The sequence below is a fragment of the Eublepharis macularius genome, chromosome 1, assembly GCF_028583425.1.
Source record: "Eublepharis macularius isolate TG4126 chromosome 1, MPM_Emac_v1.0, whole genome shotgun sequence".
NCBI classification, from domain to species: Eukaryota; Metazoa; Chordata; class Lepidosauria; order Squamata; family Eublepharidae; genus Eublepharis; species Eublepharis macularius.
In genome coordinates this window covers 24,896,214-24,909,353 of record NC_072790.1, presented here as the reverse complement: position 1 = coordinate 24,909,353, position 13,140 = coordinate 24,896,214, and positions in this window count along the sequence as shown.

Below are 13,140 nucleotides of genomic sequence, written 5' to 3'. Positions count from 1 at the left end.
AAGACTGTAGGAAAATATATGGCTCACTCCTGATTCCTCTTTCTATTAGTCCAAAATAAGTTCCCACTGGCAAACTGATGAGTGTCAGGGGACTCTCATTTAGACTCACTCTATTTATCCATGTGGAAATAGAAAGGAAAATCTTCCTAAGTTAGGGATATTCCGGAGAGGTGGCTGACACTCTCCTAGCATCCAGAAAACAGTTCATGGCCAGAATTTTCCAGTCCTCTTGGAAAGCCCTCACTCCGTGGGGCATGAGGAAAGCACTGGACATTTTACGCAGCCCTGACCAAACATCCATTTGAACTGGTCAGAGACGTTTCTCTGAGAAGGCTGAGAATGAAGACCATCTTCTGTATTGTGGTCGTGTCTGCCACAAGAATCGCAGAACTAAGCACACCATCAGTCAGCCCTGAACATTGGCCGATTCCACATGACTTACTTGAACCTGGGATGTTGCGCTACGTTGCGGATCATGCTGGGGAAAACTCGTGCGAGAAAACGCGATATTTCACATTTTCCCCAGCATGATCCGCAACGTAGTGCAACGTCCCGGGTTCAGGTAAGTCGTGTGGAATTGGCCATTGTCTCTTTCACAACGATAAGGTGATACTTCATACTGTCCCCATCTTTTTTCCAAAAGTCTATTCCAAATGCCATAGATTGCAAGAGCTAAAGCTACCATATTTCTACCTGTACCCTAAATATCCTTGGGAAAGGCTCTGACACAACCTAAAAATTAGAAGGAAGCTCAAGGCCTATCTGCTCCTAACAGTGCAAACTGGAAAGTCCGACTTGCTGTTCATCAATATATCTCCCCTCTATTAGGGAAAGAAAATTCCTTCAGTAGCCATAAGTGCCAATAGCAAAACATACACTATTGAAGCTCCCAAAGCTCTCATTGTAGAGGTTCCTAATGGACTAACAGCTCACTCTGTGAGGAGAGCTGCTACCAAAGCAGCATTACACAGGAATGCTTCTGCAGAAGAAGTCTGCAAGGCAGCAACATGGTCGTCAGTCTTGACCTTAGTGAGATGCTACAAATTAAACTTGTATGTTTCAGCTGACACTGCCTGCGGTAGAAAAGTACTGCAGCACATGATCTTGGACAAAGACCACATCCCACCCAGAAAGTGGAAACTGCTTTGGGAGCACCCAAGATGTCCTCCGCCTCAGTGGGAGAACGGACCTTTGGATACTTACCATGAAGGGTCCTTCTCCTCTGAGGAAAGGAGGACATCTTGCTCTCCCCGGGTCTTTGTCCTCCTGTACCCTGCTGCCTCATTCTTCTACCACCTCCAGGTTATGCTTTATTTACAGTACCTGTTAATGTAACAGGTGTTTTTTCTCTCAGTACTGACAGTTAATGAATGGTAAATTCAATATTACTGCTTTGTGGAGTCACCGGAACTGAAGAGAGGGCGTCCCACATGCCAGACAAGAAGAGAAAGAAAATTGGTTCCTGCTTCCCTTATTGGATGGTGGGAATCCAGTCGAGCCTAGGTAAGAATCCCAGGTAAGGTAATCCTTGCCACCTCCTTGTGCTGCCTCAAGGTCTTGGATCCCCCCGCTTGTCTGTGGGCTACCCATGGGGGACAGGGGCACTGCTTGAAACTGCTGCTTGCCATGGCAGATCCTGATGTTGAGGTCGGGCAGGAAGGGAGCTGACAGGGCTGGGTTAGGTGCTTCTCCGCCTTTGGTGCCCTTGGTGTGCTTTATGGATGGGCCAGCGCTGCGCTAAGATCTCTTCCTTTTAAATTAATGGCTTAAGAATGGCTTCACTGGCTGGTTCTGAAGTTCAGGTAGCCATAGAGGTTGGACTAGAAAAAGTAAAACTACAAATATAAATAACTAAAACACAGGTGTATAATTTAATTCAACAAATGAGCATGCCATAGTATGATTGCATGGCCACCAGCCATGTGATCATTTTCTCTGAGGGCAACCCACTGAGTTCCACCACCTCTTTCCCTGGAAAAAAAGCCCTGCCCGGGCCACTGTGTATCATGTAAGCTGAAGCTGCTTCTTGCTAGGCTTTGTGGGGGCGAAACACTTTCCCTCTCTTAAAATGTGCAAAAGGTTACTTTCACTGCCTGGGCTCCTCATAGCCTTGGATTGCTCTGCATATCTAAAGCTGCTGCTTCTATGGGCTTTTGTTCTCCCCCTCTGTTCTGCTATGTGTAGACAGGTGTCTTTGACTCTCCCTTTGGCAGCTGCTCCTTCCTCCTTTACCTCCATCTATTGTGTGCATATGTCTTCTCCCTTAAGGGGAGTATGTTCTTTGGTTTCAAGCATAGCATTGTGTGTCTATGTGTATATTGCAAATGAATTTTCTCAATAGCAAGCTTACGTAATAGGCATGTCAATCCTTCTTTAAGGCTGCTTTCTCTCTTTTGCCATTTGCAGGTGCACTTTAAAACCACCAGTGTCAAGCAGTAGTGTTCTAGGGAATATTGTGCTTATATTAGTGCTTCTACCTGGCTTTAACTGCATATTACCAATAAAATTGCATAGTGTTAAATCAGGGCTTTTTTTCTGGGGAAAGAGGTGGTGGAACTCAGTGGGTTGCCCTTGGAGAAAATGGTCACATGGCTGGTGGCCCCGCCCCCTGATCTCCAGACAGAGGGGAGTTGGGATGGCCCTCTGCGCCACTGGAGCAGCGCGGATTACGTAAAAAAACCCAACCCCCCCCCAAAAAATAACAAGCCGTGAAATCTAACTAATGAGTGTCTCTATTGTAAATCAATCAAATTAAAGCAACATTATAGTCAAATTAAGCAAGATAAACAGAGAATATATATACACACAGTGTAGGTGATTACAGAAGGCAAAGCATCATATATAAATAATTAAAATATAATTCAACAGGATTACCTATACAGTATTAAAGTGCTATGTGCCTAGAATTGACCAGAGGTCTGAACAGTAATCACCAAAGTCCCAGTAAGTTTTAATGAAACAATGCCAAAAGGTCTTCAGTGCAGTAAGTTTCTATTGGAGAAACAGTGTATATGATCTCATATGAAGACAGTGATAGGCGGCAATGAAGAATGGATACACAACTGCGACGGGAAGCCAGCAATCTGCCCGTTTCACCTCTTCATCCTGGCAGTCGTTATATCACAGGCCACGCCTAAGAAGTCCATCATATAATCAGTTTTATACATATGAGACAAAAATTAACAATATCAGTTGCAAAGGTACTCACATATACACCTCCACTAGTCATTTGATATTCTTTTAGCCTTTAGCATCTGCCTTCCATTTTGGCACGTGTGAAAAGCAAGACCTTAATTGCAGTATATCAAGGGACTGGGGGAAAAATGCTCAAGGCACATTCAGAAAGTAATTGAAGGGCCAGAACTGTTAGCATTTACAAGTAAGGTGTAAAGTCAAGATCAATGTTCAGTCCTCTAGGATGGACTGTATTAAATTTAAAAATCCACCAGGTCTCTTTTTGACACAGTTCTCTCTTAATGAATTCAATTTCCTTATGATGAGATACAAAGATAACTGTGTAACTTAGATCCCTCTCTCTATGTTGTTCTTGAATATAGTGATTAACCAAGGGGGCATCTGCTGTTTTACAGCGTATCCGTGATAGATGTTCCTGTAGTCTTATTTTTATGGATCTTGTTGTATTTCCAATGTAAAATTTATTACAAGGACAACGTATCAAAATATACTACGTTCTGTGTATTGCAGTTCGTGAAAGGCAATATTGTTAAGTTCAAACTAGATTCTTCAGTCTTAGGCATCACCAAATTGCATGTTGAACAAGTGCCACAGCTGTGATGACCTCTAGGTAGATTATTAATTGGAGCCACTTGTCGATGTAAGTCAGAATGTATGAGTGTATCCCTAACATTCTTGGTTCTCCGTAGTGCTATTCTTGGTTGTAAATGGCAGCCTGGAATGTCCTGAATCAGTGGCCAGTATTTGAGTAGGTCTTCCTGATGGGATTCACTAAAGGTGAATAGTCTAATGCAAAGGCCAATCTATTTTCTTTTTGCTTCTGTTGGTCTATTAGAATGTTTCTCCTATCTCTGGTGTCTGCACATAGTTTACACTCCCTCACAACTGCACTTGGGTATCCTTTATCTAGAAACTCATTTTCTAATCTATTGCTATTGATCCTATAGTCATGTATGAGGGTGGAATTCTGTTTGATTCTCAAGAACTGACTATCAGGTAAATTACGTTGTAGGTGGAATGGATGAAATGAACGAAAATGTAAAAAAGGCATTGTGATCAATTGCTTTACAGTATGGTTTGAATCCCACAGTGCCATCTAGTGTCCGAAAGACAGTAACGTCTAGATAGTTCACAGCCTCTTGATTAATTGTCCAGGTGAATTGAATATTAGGATGTATAGTATTCATCCAGTGACATAAATCTATAGCAATGTTCTTATTGGAAACTATAATCAATAAATCATCAATAAAACAACGGAAAATGAGAATTGTAGACATAAAGGGATTGGCTTCTTCATTGCAGAAGAACTTCTTTTCCAAGAGGCCCATAAAAAGGTTAGCAACACTTGGAGCCACTGAACTCCCCATAGCAACTCCACAGATTTGAAAGAAAAATTTCTGGTCTAATTTAAAATAATTTTTCTCCAAAACAATTTCTAGTAATGAAATGAGAAATTCTGTGGGTGGCATTAACGAGGCCCTGAGATTAAAAAAATGCTCCACTGTGGAGAGTGCCTCCTCATGAGGAATGTAGGTATACAGAGAAACCACATCTAAGGTAATTAGTGCTGCATCCCTGGGCAGCTGTATGCCTTCCAATGCTGTTATCAAGGCTCTGGTATCACGAATGTAGGAGGGTAATTCCCTAACAAATGGCTGGAGAAAAAAATCTAAATATTTGGCCAAAGGTTCTAAAACTGAATTAGACCCAGATATAATTGGGCGGCCAGGGGGAGGAAAGCTGTCAGGTTCTGATTGTGTTTAAACCAAAGAGACTCCATTTTAATCTTGTCAGTTTGTTAAGTGTTTCTTTTGCAGGTGGGAAGCATATTACTGGAAGCTTACAGAGAGAGGAGGACTGTTGTGTCTACATTTATCTGCATTTCCGACACCCTTGAGAAACTTTCACTTTCTCACCCTCAGGCTGTTTGTTTTGGGAACTGTGGGGGAGGATGGGGCCTGCAGGGAACTGCTTATTCTGTACCTCATCCTTTGCTTGGCATTCGTAACAATTTCCTAGTTCAGCTAAGATCCGTGTATCTTGGAATGTGTACTCTAATGGTTGACTATCTCCAGTAAAGCCTTTTGAAACCAAAGGACTTTTGTCTTATTGCAAGAGGCAGGCTGAGTTGCAACTTTTAGCAAGCCACAGTCTGACATTTTGTTACGAATCACCTCTGTTCCAATGCCTTGGCCGGAGGAGACGGATACCAAGGCCAAGCCCGGCAGGGACCCTTTGTTTGATCCATATGTCTCCAGCACGGAAGGAGTGGAACCTACTATAACAAATCAACCCATTCCAGGGGGGAACGGAGTCTGGTCCTGCCACAGTGTATCCCCTCGTACCGGAGAGAGCTGGTACCCAGGACGTCCGGAGGGACTTGGGAGCTCGACTGTGGGCGGCTGAGGAACCCCTGGTATCTCTACCTACACCGAGGCAGTGGGGCTCCAGGCCTAGAGAAACGAGGGAGAGGAGAGCAAGCACGATGTTCTCCAGGTCGCTCATTGACGTGAGACGGTCGGTTCGTCAATGGAGGAAGGACCTAGCATCATTTGGGAGCTTCCCAAACAGTCCCGAACGCCGATCGAGGCGCGGGCCAGCAACCAACCATGGTTCATGTGGAATAAAGAGTCCGATCAACTGGAGGAATGGGACCCCAGGGGTTCCGAGAATACCCAGGACTGGGAAACCACCTGACGCGACTTAATGAGCTGGGATTACGCCGAAGTGGCTATGTGGACGGGGCAGCGCCAATCAAATAATCAAAGTTGGCAGCAACTACAGGGCCGAACTCAAGCTGTAGATGCAGGAATTTCAGCAGTAACGGGACTAGCGAAAGGAATCCTTGCTGGGATATCGAAGGAAGGGGAGACTACCGGGGCCACCGGAACGGGTGAAATTCGACATTGGTCCCGTGCTACCACCTCCTCTGAGGATTATGTGGATACAGTGCAATTCCCGATGGAAATGCCCCAGGAAATGCCGTATGAGGATGTCAATACCTCGGTGCCAATTCACGTGCAGAGACTGGAGGATAGAATTGGTACCATGGAGGAGAGCTTGGCCCACGCAGTGCATCTACTATCGGTGCTAGTCATGGAAGGGAGAGGTGAGGGGCCGCAACCAGGGGCTGAGGAGCATCCTAGAGCTTCAATGAGCTGAGGTGTAGCAGCCCTACAGCAGTTAGTGCAGCAGCATTCGGTGCCTATCCAGAGGGATCTGCCAGTTATAACGCCGGCACAGGGTCAGGTCCCCCCTTTGATCAGAGAACTACTGACAGTACTGGAGGATGATCAGCAAAGACCGGTGATGCTCCCGCCTGACCCTCCACAAGAACCACCGGACGTATTACCAGATGACCATCCACAGGGGCCTCCTCAAGACAATAATCGTCAACCGCCAGGACCCCCGGGAAATGAGAACCAGGAGAGACCTCGAGAGCAGCCACCTCTTCAACCACGGGAGCAACCACTTCAGCCGCAAGAGCAACCTCCAAGACTCCCGCCACCGCGAGGACAACCACCTTGTCATCTCCTTCCAAGAGGTCCAGCACCGCAACCATTTCGTCCACAACAAGTACCTCAGGGTCCACTACGTCCTCCACAGCCAAAACCCCAACTACCGCCAGTACAACCTATCCCGCGGCAACAGGACGCACAGCCCAGATCGAGGCCAGTGCCATTACAGTACTACCCGTTACCAGTACCAGCCCCAGTCGCTAGACCTCAGGAGTTACCGATGGGGTGGGTAAAGTTGGAAGCTACGTTTGACAGAGATCCTTCAAAACTAGGATTCTTCTTAGTACAAGCGCTTCGGTTTTTCAACCATTGGGGACACTTGTTTGAAGACGAAGCTAGTCAAATCGAACACCTAGGATCCCAGCTGCAAGGAAAAGCGGCAGAATGGTATGTAACTTTATATGAATTGGGGGCCCCGGAGTTAGATACCTTGCAAGGCTTGGTAGCGGCTCTCCGGGCGCAATATGAGGACCTGTTAGAAGAAGATAGAGCCCGAACGGAACTGCAAACCATTAGGCAAGGCAATCTGTCGGCCAGAGACTATGTTACTAAGTTCCGGCAGTTAGCAGCCAAATGCCCGAGATGTGAGGAGTCCACAAAAATAATTCTGTTTAAACAAGGCATGAACCCTAAACTGCTAGACCGGGCTCTTATGCAAGACAATCCCCCAACTTTATTGGGTTGGATACAATTGGCATGTGAAGTGGAAAACCGTATGCAGGAGGTACGTCTTGTAGAACAACAGCAGGCAACGGGACACCGAAGAACATTGATAATTGTTCGAGGGGGAAGAGGAGCAGGATATGAGGCTAGAGGAGCGACAGAAGCTAGATGGCGACAAGGACTGTGCTTACATTGTGGCCGAAGTGGCCATTACGCAGTGCAATGTCCACTCAGGCCTGTGCAACGAGCTCCGCTCCAGTCAGTACGTACAACCTCTACCACCCTTCCCCCACCGTACCGCCCAACGTCCACTCCCCGAACTAGAGGACGCAGTGCAACCCGCAGAAACTCTCCTGAGAAAGGATTAGAATTAGAAGAAGTCATGGACTTAGACTCAGTCGCTTTAATTGGAGAGGAAGGACCAGAGAGCCCGAATTCGGGAAACGAGATGGATCTGTCGTAAACGGACCCAAACGGCAGATCAAAAACCAGTCTGCTCCCATAGTGGAAAGACCACGAGGGTCCATTCTATTCATGCCAGTTACCTAAGTCAACCCACAGCGGAAAACTCATATTCGTGTACAAGCACTCATTGATTCCGGATATTCCAGAGATATTATTGCACCCGCTCTGGTCAATGATGGACTAGTGCTTCCAATGATGGAACTAGAAACACCTGTCATCTTCGGACAAATGGATGGCTCCAACATGAACCCAGTAACCACCGAAACCAAACCTGTACTCACGGGAATGGGACAGCATTGGGAGACGAGGTCTTTTGTGATTAGCCCTACCGCCAAATACCCTCTAATTTTAGGTAGCCGATGGTTATGGGATCACAACCCAGACATTAACTGGCCGGTCGGGAGTGTTACATTTCGGCAAGACGGTTGTAGGAATCACCATTGGAACCAAAATTGGGGAACCGATCCTACCCAGATGGAAGAAGCCCTGTTAATCCAAGAAGAAATCAACCAAATACCAAAAGAGTACCGAGCATATCTACAAGCCTTCACTGAAGAAGCAAACGCCTTACCTCCTCATAGGAGAACAGATTGTGCAGTAGAAATCCTCCCAGGAGCCACTTTGCCTAAGGGCAGATTATATCCAATGAGTCCTATAGAAAGGGAGGAACTATGCAAATTTATTGATACCAACTTGGAAAGGGGATTTATCCGACCTGCTAATAGTCCTCATGCAGCCCCAGTACTGTTTGTAAAAAAGAAAGATGGGGGGCTAAGACTGTGTACTGATTTCAGAGGACTCAATGCTGTCTCCTCCACGAACGCTTATCCAATTCCCCTTATCAGAGATTTGCTCAACGTCGTGGCCCAAGGTAAGATCTTTACAAAATTGGACTTAAAAGATGCTTACTTCCACGTTCGTATGAATGTTTGGTCATGCCCTTTGGCCTGTCTGGAGCACCTTCGGTTTTCATGTCCATGATCAATGAAGTTTTACATGAATTCTTTTATAAAGGGGTGGTCGTTTATCTAGATGATGTGTTAATTTATTCAGAAATGGAAGAGGAACATGTAAACTTAGTACAACGAGTATTAACCACCCTCATGCACAATAAGCTACCCATCAAATTATCCAAATGTGAATTTCACAAATCAGAACTGTTATTTAGGATACTGCATCTCCAAAGATGGGTTGAAAATGGATCCAGGCAAAATTAAAGCCGTACAAGAATGGCAACCCCCCACTACCCGTAGGGAACTGCAATCCTTCCTGGGGTTTGCCAATTTCTATCGAGAATTTATAGAAAATTTTGCCCAGATAACTATCCCCCTCACAGAATTACTAAAAACAAAGAACAAAGGAGAACAAGCCAAGAAACCCACATCCAAATTATTGTGGACCCCAGAATGCCAACTGGCTTTTAACCTTTTAAAGCAAAATTTGTATTGGAACCTGTTTCGCAGCACCCCGATGAAAATCGCCCATTTATTGTACAGGTAGACGCCAGCGATACGGCGATAGGGGGAGTCCTCTTGCAAAAGGGGGAAGACAATAGCCTTAAACCTTGTGCTTATCTTTCACGCAAATTCTCAGAATCGGAGAGAAATTGGAATGTCTGGGAAAAAGAAGCGTTTGCGGTCAAAGCAGCGCTCTCCACTTGGAGACATTGGCTGGAAGGGGCCCGTCATCCTTTTGAAGTGTGGACAGATCACAAAAATTTAGAAGCATTGCGTAGCCCCAGGAGATTGAATGCCAAACAATTAAGATGGGCCGAATATTTCTCCAAATTCAATTTCACCCTAAAGTTTTTGCCCAGCAAAACTAATTTTTTAGCTGACGCCCTGTCGCGCATGCCCCAACTAAAAAGCAAGCGGGAGGAAACAGTAGACACAGTATTTTCGCCTACGCAACTCGGAGGCGTGGTTAAAATGTGCAGTCGCGCGGTGCAGGATACTCGGGCAGATCAAGGGTGGAGACAAAAACTAAAAAGCGAAGTGGAGAAGGAGGGGGAGGAAATACCCAAAGAAAAACTATCTCAATCTGAACAAGGGGAATGACTATGGAACGATCGTTTTTATATACCGGCTAGCCTAAGAAAAGATGTGTTACAGCGTTGTCATGATGCCCCAACTGCTGGCCACTATGGGTATTTAAAAACACTTCATTTGTTACAAAGACAATTTTGGTGGCCAGGTTTACGCAAAGATGTTTCCCAGTACGTTGCTTCCTGCCCCACTTGTCTAAGCGCCAAGACTAGAAAAGGAAAGCCTCCAGGACTGTTACAACCCCTTGAAACCCCAAGCAGACCTTGGGAAATCATTTCTATGGACTTTATCACTGACCTCCCTCCCTCAAAGAACCACACCTGTATACTAGTCATGGTGGATTTATTCTCTAAGCAAGCCCACTTCATTCCTTGTACCACCATACCTTCTGCAAGGAAATTGGCGGACATTTTTATGAAGCATATTGTAAAATTACACTCTTTTCCATTAAAGGTGATATCTGACTGCGGCGGACAATTCGTTGCCAACTTCTGGCGGGAGCTTCTCCAACTTATGGGAGTGGAACAAGGACTTGGCTCCGCCCACCACCCACAAACCGACGGACAATTGGAAAAAACTAATCAAATATTAGAACAATTCCTCCGTTGTTATATTAATTTTCAACAAGATAACTGGGCTGATCTGTTACCTTTGGCAGAATTTTCCTATAACATCAGTGTACATGCCCCTACAGGAGAAACACCCTTCAAAGAAGTATGTGGTTATGTTTTTAAACCTTTTCCTTTTGAAGCTCTCCCCCCTCCAGCAGCGCCCAAAGATGTAGCAGAGTGGTGGGGAGATGCGGCGCAACAATGGACTCTCATCCAAGCAAATCTCGAAAAAGCCAAACAGGATTATAAAAAATACGCTGATCGCTATCGTGTGGCCGAATGGGAATTACATCCAGGAGATCTTGTTTATCTTTCAACAAAAAACTTGAGAGTTACTCAAACAAGCCGTAAATTAGCTCTTAAATTTGTGGGACCTTTTCCTGTCCGCAAAGTAATCAATAGAGTAACTGTAGCACTTGACTTACCAAAAAATTTATGTCCAGTCCATCCTACATTCCACATTAGCTTGTTAAAAAAGGTTCCCCCTCCAAATCAATGGCACACCACCAATCCCTACTTTAATTGATGACCAGGTCCATTATGAAGTGCAAGAGATTCTGGATTCCAAGATTCGACACAACAAGTTGTTTTACCTTATTAGATGGAAGGACTTTGACTCTGGACATGACGAATGGGTAGAATCTATCCATATCCATGCCCCTTAATTATTAAAAGCATTCCATACCAAATATCCTCTTAAACCTGGGGGAGGAGCATTTTAGACGGGGCAGAATGTCAGGTTCTGATTGTGTTTAAACCAAAGAGACTCCATTTTAATCTTGTCAGTTTGTTAAGTGTTTCTTAACAGGTGGGAAGCCTATTACTGGAAGCTTACAGAGAGAGGAAGACTGTTGTGTCTACATATATCTGCATTTCCGACACCCTTGAGAAACTTTCACTTTCTCACCCTCAGGCCGTTTGTTTTGGGAACTGTGGGGGAAGATGGGGCCTGCAGGGAACTGCTTATTCTGTACCTCATCCTTTGCTTGGCATTCGTAACAATTTCCTAGTTCAGCTAAGATCCATGTATCTTGGAATGTGCACTCTAATGGTTGTTTATCTCCAGTAAAGCCTTTTGAAATCAAAGGACTTTTGTTTTATTGCAAGAGGCAGGCTGAGTTGCAACTTTTAGCAAGCCACAGTCTGACAAAAGCCAGGTTTATGGATCTTTGGTAAAGTATAAAAAATGGGAGTCCTTGGGAATGGATTTTGTAGTGCTCTATAAGTCTTATCATTTATAAATCCCTTAATTAGGGCGTCTTGCAGGACTATTCTGATGATAGTAGTGATATATTTAGTAGGGTCTTGTTCTATTTCCTTATAATTATGATGGTCTGATAGTTGGTTTTCAATTTCTTGTATATATGCTGTTCTATCCATAATCACCACTGCTCCTCCCTTATCTGCCTCTTTGATCACTATAGACATGTCTTGTTCTAAGTTTTTAATTGCAATACGTTCCTGTCTATTTAAATTTTGCCATCTAGGATGAAAATCTTTTTCCAATTGTGTTATTTCTTTAATAACCATCAATTCAAAGGTAAGAATTTTGTGGTTCATTGAGGATGGGGTAAAAGTAGAACGTGTTCTGAGATTAGGGCCAGGTTCCAAGGGAAGAGACTCACCAAAGTGTTCTCTGAGCTTTAAAGTTCTCACTAATTTAAATACATCTAGACGGGTTTGAAAGGGATTGTAACGAGGGGTAGGGACAAAGCCTAATCCACGGTTCAATAGCTGTTGTTCAAGCGGAGTCAATGCCTGGGAGGATAAGTTAACCACTAGGTTTTCCTCCCTCTCCGTATGATGCCTCCTCGTAAAAAATTCCCCTGTATATTTCTGGTGGTGCGGTTTGTCCTGGCATTTCTATAGGTGTTTTCCTCTATTGAAGTATCAGTTTCATCTCCTTCTGAGGTCTCTAGTTCTGAGGGGATCTCAATTGGATCAGACCAAGACACTTTCTTACGTGTCTTATTTTGTTCACCCCACCAGGAATACACCCTCCCTGTGGTGTAGTCTCTAGCATCTCTATGAAATTTTTTAATTTTGATCTCTCTCATTTTCTGTTCAAATTGAGCTACTTGTATTTTTATTTCATCTAATTTTTTGTCAACGTTTGTTTGTATAGAATGTCCTCGAATAGTCTTCTCTACCTCCTTCATAGTCTTCTCTACCTCAATTTTTGACTGTTCAATCAGAAGGATAATAAGATCTGTGGAGCATTTGTTCAAGACTGCAGCCCATTTGCTTTTAAACTCATCTGAATCTTGGAACATGCCTGGTAGCTTAAAGATCCTGAGCCCCCTAGGGATCCTATTTACTCGGAGGTAATCAGTAAGGGTTTTACTATTTACTCGGAGGAAATCAGCAGCGCGGAGGGCCATCTCAACTCCCCTCTGTCAGGAGATCAGGGGGCGGGGCCACCAGCCATGTGACCATTTTCTAGAGGTTCTGGAACTCCGTCCCCCCGCGTTCCCCCTGAAAAAAAGCCCTGGAGTTAATAAAGACACTTAAAATTTTCTACTCCATTAAATTCATCCACATCAAGAGGAAGATTGTGTCCGGGGTCTGAGTCCCAGCCCCCAGACTTGCCAGAAGGGAGCAGTGGGAGGCAATTGGGAGGCAGTGGTCCTACCACCCCAGCCA